Raw genomic sequence first — 17,087 nt, 5'->3', positions numbered from 1 at the left:
GTTCAGTACCCCTTTTGTGCAGCAGGGTCCTATCCATGTGAAAAAGAGTTCTTCCCTAATCCAATTCAAATGTAGCTTGGACAAGTGTATGAGGAAGAGGAAGAGGAAATTCATCCCTGGTTTGGCACCTGTAAATGGTTCATCTCCTGGGGCCCTGCTGGTAAATGTTTCATCTCCAAATCACCTGCTTACATTTGTCAAGGGTACCAGAACTTGTCAGAGATTTGTATGCATGGCTAGGCTTAAAAAGGCCCTTGTGGTTGTTAGCTTAATATACACCTGTGAACTTATGAACTGTATTTTAAAAGGAGAGAACCTACCAACATCCTTGGAAAAAGCTGTGGTGGCTGTAGTACCTACAGGTGGCAGAGACGTATCAGTCTAGGTTCATGTAGGCCTGTTTCAATTTTAAACCATGATTATAAAGTGCTTATGTATGTAATGGCTAAAAGAATGGCAGAAGTGTTGCCAAAAATGGTAGATATGGATCAGTGTAGTTTTGTGGATGGCAGGCTAACATTTGACAAAGAAGCAGAATGTAAGGAAATACTGCTGTTGTTCGTGAGTCTTGATGCAGAGAAATCATCCCACAGAGTAAGCTGGAATTTTATGAGTAGGGAAATGGAAGCATTTCCATTCCCTGATATGATAATAAGGTTATTTAGGAGGATATGTGAGAAATTGGAGGGAAAAATCAAAGTGGGTGGTTTCCTCGCTGATGAGTTGTGTCTTTGCAGAGGAAACAGGCGAGGTGTTGCCTTTCCATTTTGTTATTTGTGTTATACTTAGAACCAATGATGAAGAAAATAAGAGACTCAGAAATTCAAGGATGTAATTGATATGATAATCAATAAAAGTTGGCTTTATTTGCAGAAAATATTATTTTGTACCTGGTAAAACCAGAAACACCAGAGACCAGAACATTCTGAGACAGTTTAATATTTTTCGGGATGTAAAATTGATGAAGATAAAACAAACGCTATGGCTGTAACTGTGTACTCACACATGAATTGGTTCAGAAATACTCATATTTATGTGGACAAAATAAAATGGAGTGTTTAGGAGTATGGATTAAAAATGATTCTGTTATAGCAACTAAGGATATGTAGGACAAAGGATAATACAAAAATGGAGAAACTGGAAGCTTTTCTCTATGGATATGTATAGCAGGATAAAAGCAGTGAAGATGGTTTTGGTCCCTATGGTTATGTGTGCAGGTCAGGCATGTTTTTATCAACCAGAGGAGGAGTTGTGAATAGTAATTAATAAAGAGTTGAAGGACTCCATCTGGAAGTGGAAGAGGGCAGGAGTAAAGTGTGATAAGCTGATCCTTCCAATCAAACAATGTGGTTTGGGATTTCCAGATTCAGAGGGATGTTTTAGAGCTACACATCTAAAGCTCTTGTGTACAATACAAGCTGAAAGCTACAATTCAGACTGAAGGGAGATGATGGTTGGGCAGGTGGAGGTTCAAGAGATAGGGAGAGAGTGGGATTTTGAATGAGAATGGCAACAGTCATACACAATGTTATATTCATGGAGTAACAGAAAGTGTTCCAGAAACTGGGCCGACACAGCAGTGAAGAGGGGAGATGATGGGGCTGACTGCACTTGGAGTGCAGAGGGTTGACAGTAGGGGGCTGGAGTTTGCTGGAGGAACCTGGTGGAGGAGCAAAGGTGTTGGGAGCAAATGATTAGAGAGGGAAGGATGGTGGAATAGAAAGAGGACGTGAGGATATTTGGACTACAGATTAGAAACTGGGGAAGCTATGGAAGAACATATGTGTGGCTCCCAAGTGTGTATCAAAGTATGGAGGATTTGGGGGAGGGGTGCTTGAAGGTGTTTGCATGGGTGTTTTTGTGCTTCAGGTGCACTCTGTAGAATTTTTCCTCAGGTGGATGTTGGGCATTGGAGGTGTGATGGGAAAGGGAGAGGTGACTGGGAGCATGTGTTTTGAAAGTGTACTGATTTGACAGACATTAAAGATTCCCTACAGAGCATTGTGCCAGAAATACTGGCCGAACAAGTGTAACAGTGCTTTGGAGAAGTGGCATTTAAGTGACAGCAGGAATTGACCAGTTTATGTTATTTTGGATTGACTGTATTGTACAAAAGAATGTATGTGAAAAGGTTAATATGGTTTGTTTTCATTTATATAAAAGTAAGTTTGCCTATGTTGTAAGTGATAATTTAATAAAGGCATTAAAAAAAATAAAAGACAAAAAAATCCATGATGAAATGGCAGGACAAGCCCAATTCTGTCAAGAGAGCAAAAGGCTTCTTCCACGCTAAACATTCCAACTTGGGATTACATTGTCTCCCCTCATCTTCTCCTTTTGTGTGTTTCCCCTTTGCAGGAAGATCACAATAGACAATTGTATTTTGAGAATCATTCCAAAAGGATACATTCCTTTGTAGAAGTCTCTGCCTTTGCAATACTCAGATGTTCGTCATATTGATCACTGCTGCAGTAGCCTTAAAGATAAGAATTATATCCTGGTAAGGATGTTGCAGCCGGCCAGCTTCCAAAGCTTCAGGGCACCTTCCACTCACTCAAAGCATTGAGCTTGCTAAAAAGACATATTTTGGTGCTAAGCCCATTACAAATTTTCTGCCATTGAAGAGTACACTTCTGTGAAGCTTTTGAGGATCGACAGTCGGCTTATACTGTTTCATTGATGGGCAGATAATTTCCCTTTGGGAGAAAAACCTTTCACATAAAAACGTACTATTTAAATGTGCTTTCTTGCTTATGAAATTTATTTTTAATTTAGGAGTTTGTGTTTTCCACGACGGTCACAACACTTAACTGTACTTTAAATGGGAGCATACTTTCTTCCTATCAGTTTAAAAGTAGTTGAAAAACATTTTTTTCTGGGGAGAAATTGTGTTTATTTTACTTTTTGAAGCTAATAAAGTGTACTAAAGTTTCCTTTATTGTATTTTTGTGGGAAAAGAGTGACTTTTAACAACTTCAAGTTTTTACCAGTGTGTGTGAGTTGATTTGTCTGAGAAAGAGGCACTATCTTCTGAGGATCATGGAACATACTATTGGTCCCACGGTCGGTCCTTCTTTCAGTAAAAAAAAAAAAAAAAAAAAAAAAAGTTAAGCAAACAGCCTTTACCACCACAGCAAGATAGCAGTTTGCCTAAGCTACGGGTGGTTGACTGTTGTGACCAAAGCTGGTTTGTCGACCACTTATCTTTTATCCCAGATCTCTCTGATGTAGAACCTACAGCCACTATAGGTGGGGGGTTAGCCACATCCTCTGTGGCTATTGGAGTTCTCTCCGTGAACAAAAGAGAGCCAGTCTACTTGATCCTGGGAGAGGGAACAGGCAAGCCTTCCCTATTTAGTCGGAATGTTTCTTCCATTCCCTGGGGAAGCTGTTGCTGCCATTAACAACTCTGATGGCCCCATTTTTCCTGTTAAAAAGAAACAGAAACTAAACGTGTCTCATCCAGCTCAAATTTCTCTAGATGAGGGTGTTTAACTAGATCTGACTCAGTGTCTAATTTACGCTGTTGATCTTTCTTATAAGGTAGCTTCTAGTAAAAGAAAAAGGGGTGCCTTTTTTCCTGAAGATATTATAGGTTCTGAATCTGGACAGTAAGATGAAGGGACAGATGAGGGATTTACTCCTCTGATTTCTGATACAGATTCAGAGGAGGGCACAATATCTCAATCTTCCTGTAGAGGTTCCTCCTTGTCTGAGACTGTCTCCAGAATGTGCCAGTATTTTAGTGGGAGAACAGTGAGGTTTGCCAGTCCCTCAAAAAATAGTATGAGTTGTTACAAATGGAATTTCCAGAGCCTTTACTCAATCATCCAATGCTGTCAGATATGGTGGCTGTGTGTGTCACTGTCTGCAGTTATCATGATAGCTTCCTATCCCTAAAAATGAAGATAGATTGTGTAAAGTTCCTCAGTCTTTTAGGTTTTTATACACACTTCCCAAACCTGACCCAGAAGCTATAGCACTACTGCTAAACACTTTTCTAATTCCAGTCCTACTCATTCTGACAAAGGTGGGAAGATTATTGGTAAGCATGGGAAAAAGTGTATGCTTCTGCAACTTTGATTTTCAGAATTTTGAATTGTCAGGCTCATATGTTAAAATTTATTCTAATTGTCAAAATATGAGGACAGTTTTGTCTGCATTTTCTTCTTGTGAAGAAAGATCTGCTTCAAATGGATTAATTTATTTCAGTTTACAGGTTTATTCATTGTTTACAGTGTGTGTGTATGACTCAGATGATACTACTTCCAGGGCTATGGCACTATTTTGAGGAGGTTTGTCTAGCTACAATTTCAGAACCTCACAGATGATGTGAAATATTAAAAAGTGTGACAAAAGGGGTAAGCTGATACAGGAAAACTCTAAAATTTTTCTTCCTCCTTTTCCAACTTATGAAGGGATTCTCTAACCCCCTCATCCAGCTTTGGCAAAAAAAAAAAAAAACAGTTTGAACAAAATGTGGCTAAGCAGATGTTTTAGAAGAAATGGGTGCGGGGGGGGGGGGGGTCAAAAAAGAGTTTAGAAACCTTCCAAAACCATGGACAGTCAAACAAGTCAGAACGACTATTTATGGGAATAGGGGAATTTGCCCCCCCACACACACAGACACACACACACCTACACACATACACACTCAACTACACACACACACACACACACACACACACACACACACACACACACACACACACACACACACACACACACACACACACAAACACACACACACACACACACACAGGCAGTCTGTTTTCCCCTCTAGAAAGTCTGGGCCTCCACTTTTGTCTTTGCCAACCGATAGTTTCAGGCAAATGGGTTCTGATGATCATTCATCAAGGTTACAGATGGCAGTAAGAGGAAATCCCTCCTTTCCTCACTTCCCAGATCAGACTCTTTTATGCCCCCATTCTTCAATGCATGCTGTCCCAGGGAATGGTAGAACCAGTTCCTGCTTCCTAGGTTGGGAAAAAAAATTTATTTAAGGATGTTTTTGTGCAAAAGAAAGAAAGAAAATACTTGGATACTAGTTCTGGATGCTTCTTTTCTAAACCTTTTTGTGAAAGTGCCCAAGTTTAAAATGATGACATTTTACAACCTATTGCCTCTTCTTCCTCATTTGTGTTTTATGGTAAAACTAGATGTCTATTTTTATCTAATTCAACCTTGGGTTGATGGAGCTAACTGGATCACATCTCGGCACCTTTTTCAAAGCTGTGGCTCCAGGGCTGTGACTCCTCACCACCCTCCACTTCACCTTAGTATCTCTGATCTTGTTTTCTGCCTGAAGCATGCAGCTGTGCATCCAAGGGCTTCAGACTGTGATAAGAATTTTTTTTATCTTTCAAATTATAATTGTCTGTTCTCCTCTCCTGTCCCATATACATATAATATTTGAGGTATTTCTAATTTTTTTATAGTATAGTTACACTTAAAAGTTAGCATTAAGGTTACAAGATCTTTGGATTTTTAGTCATTAGCATAGTATTAATGTATCATGCCATTTTTGTTTGTTTTTAACGTGCTTTCTATAGCATATATTTCTCTAGCTTTTCCTTTCTACAAAAGTAGTATAGATTATACATATATGTACATGTACATCTTTCTCTCTGTATATATATATATATATATGTGTGTGTGTGTGTGTGTGTGTGTGTGTTTATGTGTCTGTGTGAGTGTGTGTGTGGTTATAGCTTTATAGTATACTGTTTAGGTAGTGTTTAATACCATTTATATTCTTATAGTCTTGTTTTCTGCTGTTCATAGTTTTCTTTATTTTGAGCTGCTGTGACTGATAAGATTCTGGGATTTAAAAAATGCATGCACAACCTGTAGGCACAAGATTCCCCCACAGGACCTGCGTGTGTATACTGTTTGGGAGCTGACCATGTTAATATAGAATGTGAGGCCATCTTTGGCCCAGTCATCTATGAGTTTCTCAGAATATGACATCGATAGAATTTTGTGAGAATGTAGATTCAGCTTGAGGTTCTTGCAGTACCACCCACCTAAAATGCACCAATAATTCCCCCAATCAGCCCTCCTTTATAGTAACTGGTACCAGCCCATCTTCAGGTCAGGTATTCATGGAGCCAAGCTCCTGCAGCGTGCTTTTACCACAGCTGACAGTCCAAGTGACTTTGACTCGAGCAGAATCCTTGTCCTTCTTGACATAGATTTGTTCAGATTGTAGTGGTTCTTGGGGCCAAAACGTTGACACCTGAGCTAGAGAAGGTGAATCTATTCCCAAGTTTTCATAGCCATCTGTCCCTCTCGTGCCTCAACTGTCAACAGTTCACTTCCAAAGATGGCCTCAGAGCTATGGCTTATCAGGGCAAAGAAGTCTTTTCCATCCTCCAGCAGTAACTCGGCTTGGTCAGCACTGATAGAGCTTCAGCTTTTTGCGGCCTTTGAAAGGGTGTTAGCTGGACCAAAATTAAAGTGTCATCTTCTGGCTTGGATCTGCCCCAACCTCAGTTGAATACTGCTTCACCTTCCACTCAGTCTAATTGACAGGGACTGTCAGTACCAAGAGGCCCAGAAGTCACTCACAATGTAAGTTCCCAGTCTGATTCAGATATGTCTGACATTAACCCAGGACAGGCTCATAGTTGGTCACTAAAGATACAGACTTTGAGGAAGGTGAAATTTCCCCAGATGCCCCTTAGAAGGCATCATGTTTGATGATATATTTGAATTGATAAAATAATGGGGAGTTACACCACTGATGACCCTTCACCTAAAGAGTCTGTATTCCTCGGATCCATTGGTGCTCTTCTATGTCCTGGGTGTTACTGCCCACTGATCCCCTTATTGACCTTGTGGCTCAGTTGGCTTGGAAGGATCCTGACTTGGTGGAATCAGTACCAGAAAAACAGAATAGGATTTTAGTTACACCCAAGGACAGGGAGCATTAGAGCAAAGATCCACCTGTAGATGCCATGACTGTAGCAGCAGTGGCAACAAAAAAGGAACAGTCTGAAGAAAGTTTTCTGAACATCTTCCTAATAAGAATCTAGGGCTTTGGATAGGTTTGGGAAATGGACCTATACTTCAATGATGTTTGCCCAGAGTTTGCTGAAGTGTTTGTCCCATATGACACTTTTCCAAAGAGACTTGACCAAAAACCTCACTAAGTCTGTCTTGGGTAGCTTACCAGTGGATGTTCAGAAAATTGTGGACTCCCAATTGTCAGCCCTTCAGTCTTTGTCAAATGTGACCATACATCTGATGGCATGGCTAGGGCAGCAGGCACCAGCATCACAATGTGCTGGCATGCATGGATGCACCTTGTCAATTTTGTGGAAGGCTTTAAGATGTCCTTTGTCAATTCCCCCTTTAATGGTTCTATGCTTTTTGGACGTAAAGTGAAAAAGAAGCTAACCAGGAGTGAGTAGGATGGCAAAACCATTTCTGATGTGGGAATCCATTTTCTACCCTCCAAAGAACCTTTTTTTAGAAATCAGAGGGGTGGTAAGAAAATGTGGTTCAGGAAATCACAAGGTTATAACCATGACACTCCTGCAGACAGACTTCCCCTGGGGTAGAGGGGTAGGTAATTACAATGGATGTCACCCCAGAGGCAGAGGCAGACCGCATAACCAGGACATCCGTGGCCCCTAAACCAGGAACCCCTACCAGTGCTCCTGAAATGCTGCCTAACTGCTGCACTCTAGAGGAAGTTTGGAGGACACTTAGCCTTACACCCACAAGCCTGGCAAAATATCGCAACAGATTCCTGGATGTTAAGAATAGTAACCAGAGGCCAATTCTTACTATAGTCAGAGATGCAAGGCTTTCTGCTATATTGGTCCACATTATCTCAGCTTCTCAGAAGCAGTCTACAGAGTTAATAGAAAAGGTTTTCTATTTGGGCCTTATGAAAAGGTTTGAGTCCTTTCTTGGCACCTCTCCATTCTATTCTAGAGTTTTTGTCAGAGCTCTTTCACAACTGTTCTAGTTTTTCTGTGAGCAAGGTACAAAAGGCTGCTTTTTACCCACAAAAGAAAAAGAGAAAGATTCCTGACATGCCACCCAGTCAGTGGGAATTTGCAACAGTAAGGTTACCAAGCTGCTGGAAAAAAAGAGTCGTCCAAGAGGGCCACAAGACCAGTTGGAGTCAGGGGTCTATTCCAGGTTCTTTTTGGTCAGCAAGAAGACAGGGGACCTTAGGCCAATTTTGGACCTGAGTGATCTCAATCAATTTGTAAAACAGACAAAATTCCAGATGGTCATACTTCAGTTCATTCTGTTTCTTCTGAGGAAGACAGGTGGATTTGATGTATAGACCTCCAGGATGCTTATTGTCACATAAACATAGAGCCGCAATCCAGGAGGTTTCTCTGTTTCCAGCTGGGAGCCAGTCAATATCAATTCAAAGCACTGCCCTTCAGTCCCATCACAGCCCCCAGGGTGTTTACAGAGCTGTCTGCTAGCGATCCATGTTTTTCCATATTTAAATTATTGGCTCCTCATTGCTGTGTCCAGGGATCTACTACTACAACACTGGGACCTTTTTCTCTGCCTCTTACAAAATCTGAATATAACAGTGAGTCACACAAAGAGCCAGTTGATTCTAAAACAACTCATAGAATCCACTGGATGTCACCTGAACACACCTTTCCAAATAGCCAAGTTACCAGATTATAGGGTGCTTTTCTTACATCTGATTGCTGCTCAGGTTATCTAACACCCCTGTCCTCAAGCAAAATTAGTACTTTGCTTATTAGGTCTAATCGCCTCAACAATCACTCGTATACCCCTAGCCAGATTCCATGTCAGGGTTATTTAGTGGACTCTTTCATTTCAGTGGTTTCAGAATGTTCACTGTCTCCACTACAGAACACTTGTCATGCAAGTATGCAAGAATCATATCAGTTGGTGAACTACTTCTCCATCAGTAACAGAAGGCCAACCATTTTGCCAGGCACCACCACTGGTCACAGTAACCGAGGATACCTCTGTGATATGTTTTCCCCATGTGAATTCGAACCCACTGCATGCAAAAATGTAGGCATGCTGGCAGGGGTCTTTAAGATGCCAAGCTAACAGGTAGCACATGCTTCTTTGCACCAAACAGGTACTGCTTTACTAACCTTTCAGTTACAGAGCTGCACGTAACAGAGCATTATAGATTATGGACATATTCATATGAATTCGGCGAATAAGTGAGTGATTCATAACCATGCACAAAATAAACATTAATGTCAAGTGTAATATTTTCTCTACATAACTGCTATGTGTGAAGTAAACCAAGATAACAATTTAGTGATATGTTTCCCCATGTAAAGTGCAACCAGCAGCATGTCAAAATGTAGGTATGCTGGCTAGTTTCCTAATAGGCTGAGCTAACAGACAGCATCTCCTTCTTTTTAACAAACCGATACTGCTTGTGTTTATTCGAATTCCTGTGATAACAGATGAATACAGAAACTTCCAAAACGTATTGGTCACTCACACCTATGGCCAGTTTATATGGTCCATTCCACCTACTGCATGTCTTTGGAATGTGGGAAGAAACCAGAGTACCCGGAGGAAACCCATGCAAACGCAGGGAGGACATGCAGACTCCACTTACTGGCCATTAGATTGTAAAGAAATAACAGCAATCAACACATAACAAAACATACGCATAAACAGTCGGACGGACATTCCTCTTGGCTTAAAAAAATGGGACTGTAGTAAGAATGTTCACTTTATTAAGAGGAATGAATTAAAGAAGTTATGCTATATTATTATTCAGACAAGTACTGCTACAGTAGGCAATATTGTCATACTAGAGTATATAACTGCAAAATGAGTAGTCATAATGGCCTAAGTGCTGGAAGCAGTGATTTACGAGGACAGTCAATGTGTGAAATGATGTTGTTATATGTTGGAAAATAGATGTACATCTTCAAAGTTCATAACTATGTATATTATAAACATATTAAATAAATTGACAACACGGGAATCAAGGCCATACTTATATTTAGAGCAATCCCACCTCCACTTAATTATTTCAAAGAGCTAATTATCACAACAGCTACTTAGTTATTATAAAAAAACATCTATTCAATATATAAGTGAGACAGAGATATATCGCTAAATTACTTAGGAATGTTCAGGTATACATAGGATAGTCACACACTGTAGGAATCCACAGGCTGCTTTCACACCTTGACAACCCTCCAACAAATCTCCCCTGCCACTTCATTGCAGATCATCATAGCAGTGGTGAACCTGCAGTCCAGTCTGGTAAATTGCTGTATGTGTTTGGTGCTCCCTTGCAGTCTAGTTCCAGATGTCAGTCATCGCAAAGTTCCTTGGCCTGGCTGTCATCTGATGCTCCAGTCCAGCATAGATGGTCAGCATCTGGGTGGTCTCCTCCTCAGTTCATTTGGGCGCATGGACATGGCACAGCCTCCTGGAAGTATCTATCTCAATACTGCAATGGAAAATGTAGGATAAATGCAAAACTTGAATGATACTCTTTGAGGTCTCCTTCAGTTCGCAAGTAGCAATGATCTGATCTGTATATGTAGCAAATTCAGTATTTAAAAGTAGCGCTTATGTCACGTTATCAGATCAGTGGAAGACAAAGGGTATGTTCCACACACTGTACTGTTTATCGATACTTATTGAGTACTTGTGCAGTACACTTGAGCGTTAAGTTGAATGCAGTGAGTTTACTCATATGTGCACAAATGGGATTCAAAAACCTAAAGTTTTAATGAACCTTGTTAATTATGTATGGTACAAATGGTCCTTAAAGATGGATGCACATTAGGTGCACTTACTTTCATACCTGAGTCAGAAGTAAATTGGCACCTACTAGCATTTCTGTTTTGGGGGATGTTATGGCTGTTAAACCTGCTAATTCTCAATAGTACTTGATTAAAAATATTTTTATTGAAAATATGTGCTTTAAGAGAAGTTGTAAGTTACTGGATAAATGTTTGCTTGACCTTTATGCATGCACGTGTTGCCATTTTCATTAAGGACATGCAGTAATTTTGCATATGCAGTTGTATAGACAGATTTAAATTGCAGATGTGAACAGTACATAAAGACAGATTTATAGATCATCCATATTTCTTATGGGTAATTCTGTACACTTGTGGTATAAGTACAGAAATCCACAGATTCTGACAGTATCCATATGTATTATGTTCATTTCCTGTTATGGATATTTCTTCATTGATGTTTCTTAATAAAAGTCTTAATACCAAGTTCTTTTGCTCTTATGGATATTTCTTAATTGATGGTACTTAACAGTAGTCTTAATACTATGCTGTTTTGCTGTTACGGATATTCTTCATTGATGGTTCTTAACAAAAGTCTTGTAATGACTGGCTCAATATACAAAGGATCCGCACTCTGTGTGGCCTGCCTGCAGATCTTGAGGTTTTCTGACACTTCCAGTAAGTTGTTTAGTTGTTAGTTTGTATAATATTTTAATGTACAGTGCATACAGATGCATGTATCATGATACTGTTGTCTTTTGACCACGATTCAACAGATATGTAGTGTAAGGGGTTCTAATCCCACAGACAGCCTCGAAAGATATCACAAGTTATGTTGATTTTACAACTGTTATGTATGCAGGCATTGTTGGTACTTTTTATATATTACAATAGTACTTGTCACAGACAGTGTTTTATAGACTTTTGCATCGCACAGGACTGCATACCGTTTATGGTGACGTACTCTGTCCACATAGTCATCTACATAACTGGGCTCCCACAGGAATATGGTCATATGCATATCACTGTATTTCAGATAGAAAACCATGCTAGGGGCAGCAATTTCTCCCCAGAGGAAAATGAAATCATACTAGATGCTGTCCGACAACATAGATGGAGACTCCTTGGATGTGCAAGGAATCCAAATTGGAGAAATGAAGTGTGGACCGACCTCACCAACATGATTAATACAATTGGAGGTCACAGCAGATCCCATGGGGCCTGTCAATGACACTGCTCTGACATGATCCTCCATGCAACCAACAGGTTACAATGATATGAGAGATCAAGGGATGCCATTGGTGGTGGTCCATCATTGACCCGCAATGACATCACAGTATTTCCAGCCTTCCTGCTTATAGTAAGAGGGGAGCAAAACATACCCAGAGGTGGGATAAACGCAGGAGTTACAGGCCAAAATGTGTGTGTCTTATTTTCCATGACATGGCTGAGTATAGAGTAAATCACTGCATATTGCTGTTGCTTGCATGTTCGTGTATTGTCATTTTTGATTTACAGCAGTAGATTTGAGCCGTGCATACAGATTCACACAGAGTGATGATGATGATGAATGTAAGTTTATTGAAATGTACTTGTAAGACTGCAGTAAAGACAGAAAAGTGCAACCATGTGGAATGCTGTCTGCATTAATATTCAAAGGTCCATCTTCTTCTGGACAGCTCCAGGGTACAGCAGGTGACGGTCTCCTTACTGTTTTACTGTGATCACTACCTGCTATTGCCTCAGCCTCATGTCATGGCACTGCGGTTTACTATCATATTGATATTTCCCTAACATTGGACACTACAGGTGCATCTAGTGGGGGCCCAAGCCATCCAAATGCAAATACAGAGAGTCAGACCAGGTATGTTACTGCAACAGGTTCATAGTCTGCATCAGTGTGTAGCACAGTTGATACATGACATTAATGTCTCTTGTTTTTCAAAACATGGTCATCTGGCCAACAGGTGCAATGTCCGTCACGTGAGTATCTGCAGTCCCTGCTACTGTGTTGTGTAGATAATGCTGTCAGCATTCTGTTGGCTAAATACATGACTGTGTTGTCTTTCTCATTACTTTCCCACTGTAGGAGCCGCAGTACAACATGCATACACTCAACAGTGGGAGTCTGTCCATGGTATGCTGTTATGTATGCAGGCACTGTTGGTACCTTTTATATGTTACAATAGTACTTGTCACAGACAGTGTTTTATAGACTTTTGCATCGCATAGGACTGCATACCATTTATGGTGACGTACTCTGTCCACATAGCCACCTGCATAACTGGGCTCCCACAGGAATATGGTCATATACATATCACTGTCTTTCAGATAGCAAACCATGCTAGGGGCAGCAATTTCTCCCCAGAGAAATATGAAATCATACTATATCCTTTCCGACAACATCAACACATCAACTGTGCTACACACTGATGCAAACTACGAACCTGTTGCAGTAACATAGCTGGTATGTTTATACATGTTGTTGCTGTTATTCCTGTTGTTGTCCTCCATTAGTACTATGTCCTCCTTCCCATTCCTAGGCCAGACTGCATCAACCTCATAAACTGCACAAACAAGTGGTATGTCTGTGTAAAACCTAGTGCATGTTGTAACACTGTTCAAATGGTTCATCCTGGCAATAATGTGATTAACAATGCTGAGTTTTTTCCCTACAATGTTTGAAGTTCAGTCCTCTTCAACAGCACCATTTTCCCAAGAAGAGTGGTCAGGTGTGTGTTTTGTTTGTTGTCATCACATATGCCATATATGTTGGCTATGCAACCTAATTATGTACTCCCTGTTATGTAGATTCTGTGACCCATACATAGACATGACGTCATGTTAAGTCATTATTGTCTGTAACATTTATTTTATTTTACATTTGTTGACCGGGCTAGTCTAGCTGGATACATGTCCATTTTCAGTAGAGGCCCGGGGAGAAAAGCTCCAAGAATAACAAACAAAAAACAATAAACAATAAAAAACATATATAAAGTACAATCTTGAAAAAGTTTACAGAAGAACACATGCAAAATTCAATCAAGGAAGAAGTACCAATAAAGTCGTATACCAAAAACAATATAGAAAATAGTATTGAGTAGAACAGATGTATAAATAAGAAAAAAGTTTTTTTTTTTTTTTTTTTTAAGATATGAAATATTAACTGCCTTACTACCATTGAGCATGACTGGAGCAGTAAACAATAAGGGAATATTCATGAGAGGATGTAATATGCAAGTATATATAAAGAATTCACTCAAAAGTTTCATGATAAGCAGATTTTATAGGGAAGGCTTAGGATGATGCAGGTAGTTATAAGTGAGAAGTATCAACAGTTAGTCAGGGATAGTACAGGAACATAACCAGTGTGACTTGAGATGAAGCTTGAGTTTCTTTTTAAAAAGTATATGAGAGCAGAGAGTTGTGAGTTCAGTGGGTAGTAGATTCCATAGCTTACCGATGGTATTAGAGAAAAGGGAGTCACCTGCTAAATTCTTGGATCTGCAAATGTTAAACAGTAGTTTGTTAGAAGAGCGTAAGTTTTTAGGATTATGGTAGGGGGTAAGTAGGTTTGAGAGTATAGGAGTATTGGTGGGTTGATACAGGGTTTTGTGGGCAATAGTAAGCTGTGAAAAGTGTAGATGGTGTAGAAACTCTAACCAATCAAGTTGTTTAAGATTAAGACAGTGATGAGTTCTGAAAGGAGAGGCAGTAGCAAATCTGGCAATATTGTTATAGGATACTGTCAGTTTGTTAATGTTGGTTTTAGAAAGATTTGTATAAATGGGTGAAGCATAGAGTAGAGTGGAGATGAGATGAGTTCTGGCTATAGCAGTCCTGGCTGCTGGTGTAAGAAAGGGTTTAATTCTACAGAGGGATCCAAGTTTCTTGTTGACTTTTTATTGTACTGTTAATATGCGTGTCATAGTTGAGATTATTATCTATAGTTATTCCTAGGAGTTTGGTAGTTAGGTCTGGAGAGATAACAGTACCATTGTTAGATGTAAGTGTAAAATGTGCGCGGGTGGACTTACGGGTTGGTGAGAAGAGTAGCAGTTTAGTTTTCTTTGGGTTTAGGAGGAGGCAACGGTTTGTAAACCATTGTTCAACAGTATTAAATGCATTCTGGGTAAGGGTCTGCAGTTCAGTTTGAGAAGTGGCTGAGCAGATAATAGTGGAGTCATCTGCATACTGAATACAGGTAGTATATGGAATTGCTGACTGAAGGTCATTAATATAGATGGAAAATAGGAGTGGACCTAATATGGAGCCTTGAGGGACACCAAGGGAGATAGGGAGGAGATTAGAAAGATTACTGTGCCAGAGTACCACTTGTTTTCTGTTTTCAAGGTAGGATTTGAACCAGTTAATGGTTAAGGGGTCAAGTGATAGAGATATCATTATATGTAAGAGCAGTTGGTGATTAACCATGTCGAAAGCTTTGGATAAATCAATGAATACTGCAGAGGATAGAATGCCTTTGTTACGATTCTTGTTAATAACATCTGTAAATGATAGCAGGGCAGTGGTGGTACTATGGTAAGGTCTGAAACCATGTTGACAGTTGGCAAGTATGTTATTTTGGAGAAGGTGGTTAAGAAGTTGCTTCTGGATACACTTTTCCATAATTTTTGCCAGAGGAGATAGCAAAGCTTTAGGACGAAAGTTAGAGAAATCGTTAGAGTTCCCACCTTTGTGTAGTGGAATAATGTAAGAAATTTTCCAGATGGTTGGGATATTTCCTTCACTTATGGTTCTGTTGATAAGAATGGATATAGGGTAGGCAATGGATTTAGCTCCTATTTGAAGGTATTCTGCTGGGAGTTGGTCAGCTGAAGGGGTGGTAGGTTATAGTTTTAGTAGAAGAGAGCATATACTAGAAGTAGACACTGGTTGTAATTGAAAAGATGGAGGAGGATTTAAAGATGAGTTTGGCAGATTTGAGGTGTCTGGCGATAGATGGCTAGCAAGAGATTGGATGGCATTGGTAAAGAAAGAATTAAAGGAGTTGGCAGTGTGAATAGGATTATCGGGGTTGGAGCCTAGAGGGTTAGGTGTGATAGATTGTCCTGGGTAAAGACGTTTGTTAATGCTGTTCCAAAACTTTTGAGGTTTCTTTTGATAGGTTTGCTGTATTTGGAGGTAGAAGTTTTTTTATCTAGCACAATGGCTTTTTTAGTTTGATTTCTTAGTTGTCTAAATGTTAGGTAATCCGATGGGTTTTTAGTAGAACGCCATTTTATCCAGATTTGTTTCTCAGATGGATTTTTTGCCTAGTAGTATTAGAGAGCCAGGGTGCTGGTTTAACTTTGCATCTAATAGAGCGTAATGGGGCATGGTGGTTCAGGATGGTTAAGAATGTGGTATTAAAATAGGCTACAGCTTCATCAAGTGGAAGATATTTTAGTGGTGACCAATTACATTGTTTAAGTTCTGTCTGGAATAGTTCAGGGTTAAATTGCTTTTTGTAGCGTACAGTTCTGGCAATGTTGGGATGAGTGAGGTTGGTTTTAGATCTAGTAAAATAGGTTAGGGAGTGGTCACTTAGATCATCTGGGAGGGTCCCTACTTTGTAGGTATATAGAGGATTATTAGTAAGTATCCAGTCCAAGGTACTTTCTTTGTTGTTAGGTTTGTGAGTTCTGGTAGAGGAGTTAATAGTTTGTGTAAAGCCATATAAGTTAACATGGGTGGAAGGGTGTATATTATTACAGGACTGCCAATCATTGTTAAAGTCTCCTAAAATTATGGTTTCTTGTGGGAGAGTGATAGAAAGCCAATTTAGGATATTTTCAAGGGTATTAATATTGTTTCCTGGAGGCAGGTATAAACATATGACATTTATAGCTTTACAAGAGTTGACCTGAAGTTTAGTGATAAGTATTTTAGCTCGGTTGTCTAAAGGTGGGTCAAGGTCTATGGTGCTGATTTGTAGTTCTGTTTTGTAGATGATTGCGACCCCTCCTCCCTTTTTGGTAGTATGGTCTTTTCTGATGATATTATAACCAGGTGGGGTTACTTCATTATCTTTAATTGTGGGTTTAAGCCAAGTTTCAGATAAGCATAGGATATCAAATTGGTGGACATCTAGGAGGGCATGGAGGTGTGGGATTTTATTATTAATGCTGCGTATATTAAGATGTGCTATGAGGAGAGAGCTAGCGGGCTTGGAAGGGGTTATAGAGCTACTAGTGATTAGAGTACATTTTTCAGAGGTAGAGGTATGGTTAGGACCAGGGTTTGGATGTATGTCTCCATCTAGTAGGGAGTGAAGGTATATGATGTGTTTAGGGTAAAGTGGCTTGCAAGAATAGTCGAGTAGTTTTTTATTATTGTGATTGG

The 17,087-nt window shown here is 39.8% G+C and overlaps 1 protein-coding gene across 2 annotated transcripts in view; it reads left to right on the top strand.

The window, feature by feature from the left end:
* Positions 1–17,087, top strand: part of LOC122809657 — a 673,939-nt gene that overhangs the window by 330,548 nt on the left and 326,304 nt on the right. The window lies entirely within an intron of this gene.

This window comes from Protopterus annectens, chromosome 1.part1, assembly GCF_019279795.1.
Source record: "Protopterus annectens isolate FY-2018-M chromosome 1.part1, PAN1.0, whole genome shotgun sequence".
In the NCBI taxonomy this organism is placed as follows: Eukaryota; Metazoa; Chordata; order Ceratodontiformes; family Protopteridae; genus Protopterus; species Protopterus annectens.
The sequence above is the reverse complement of the archived record's forward strand: the minus strand, read 5'-3'. Positions and strand labels throughout refer to the sequence as shown.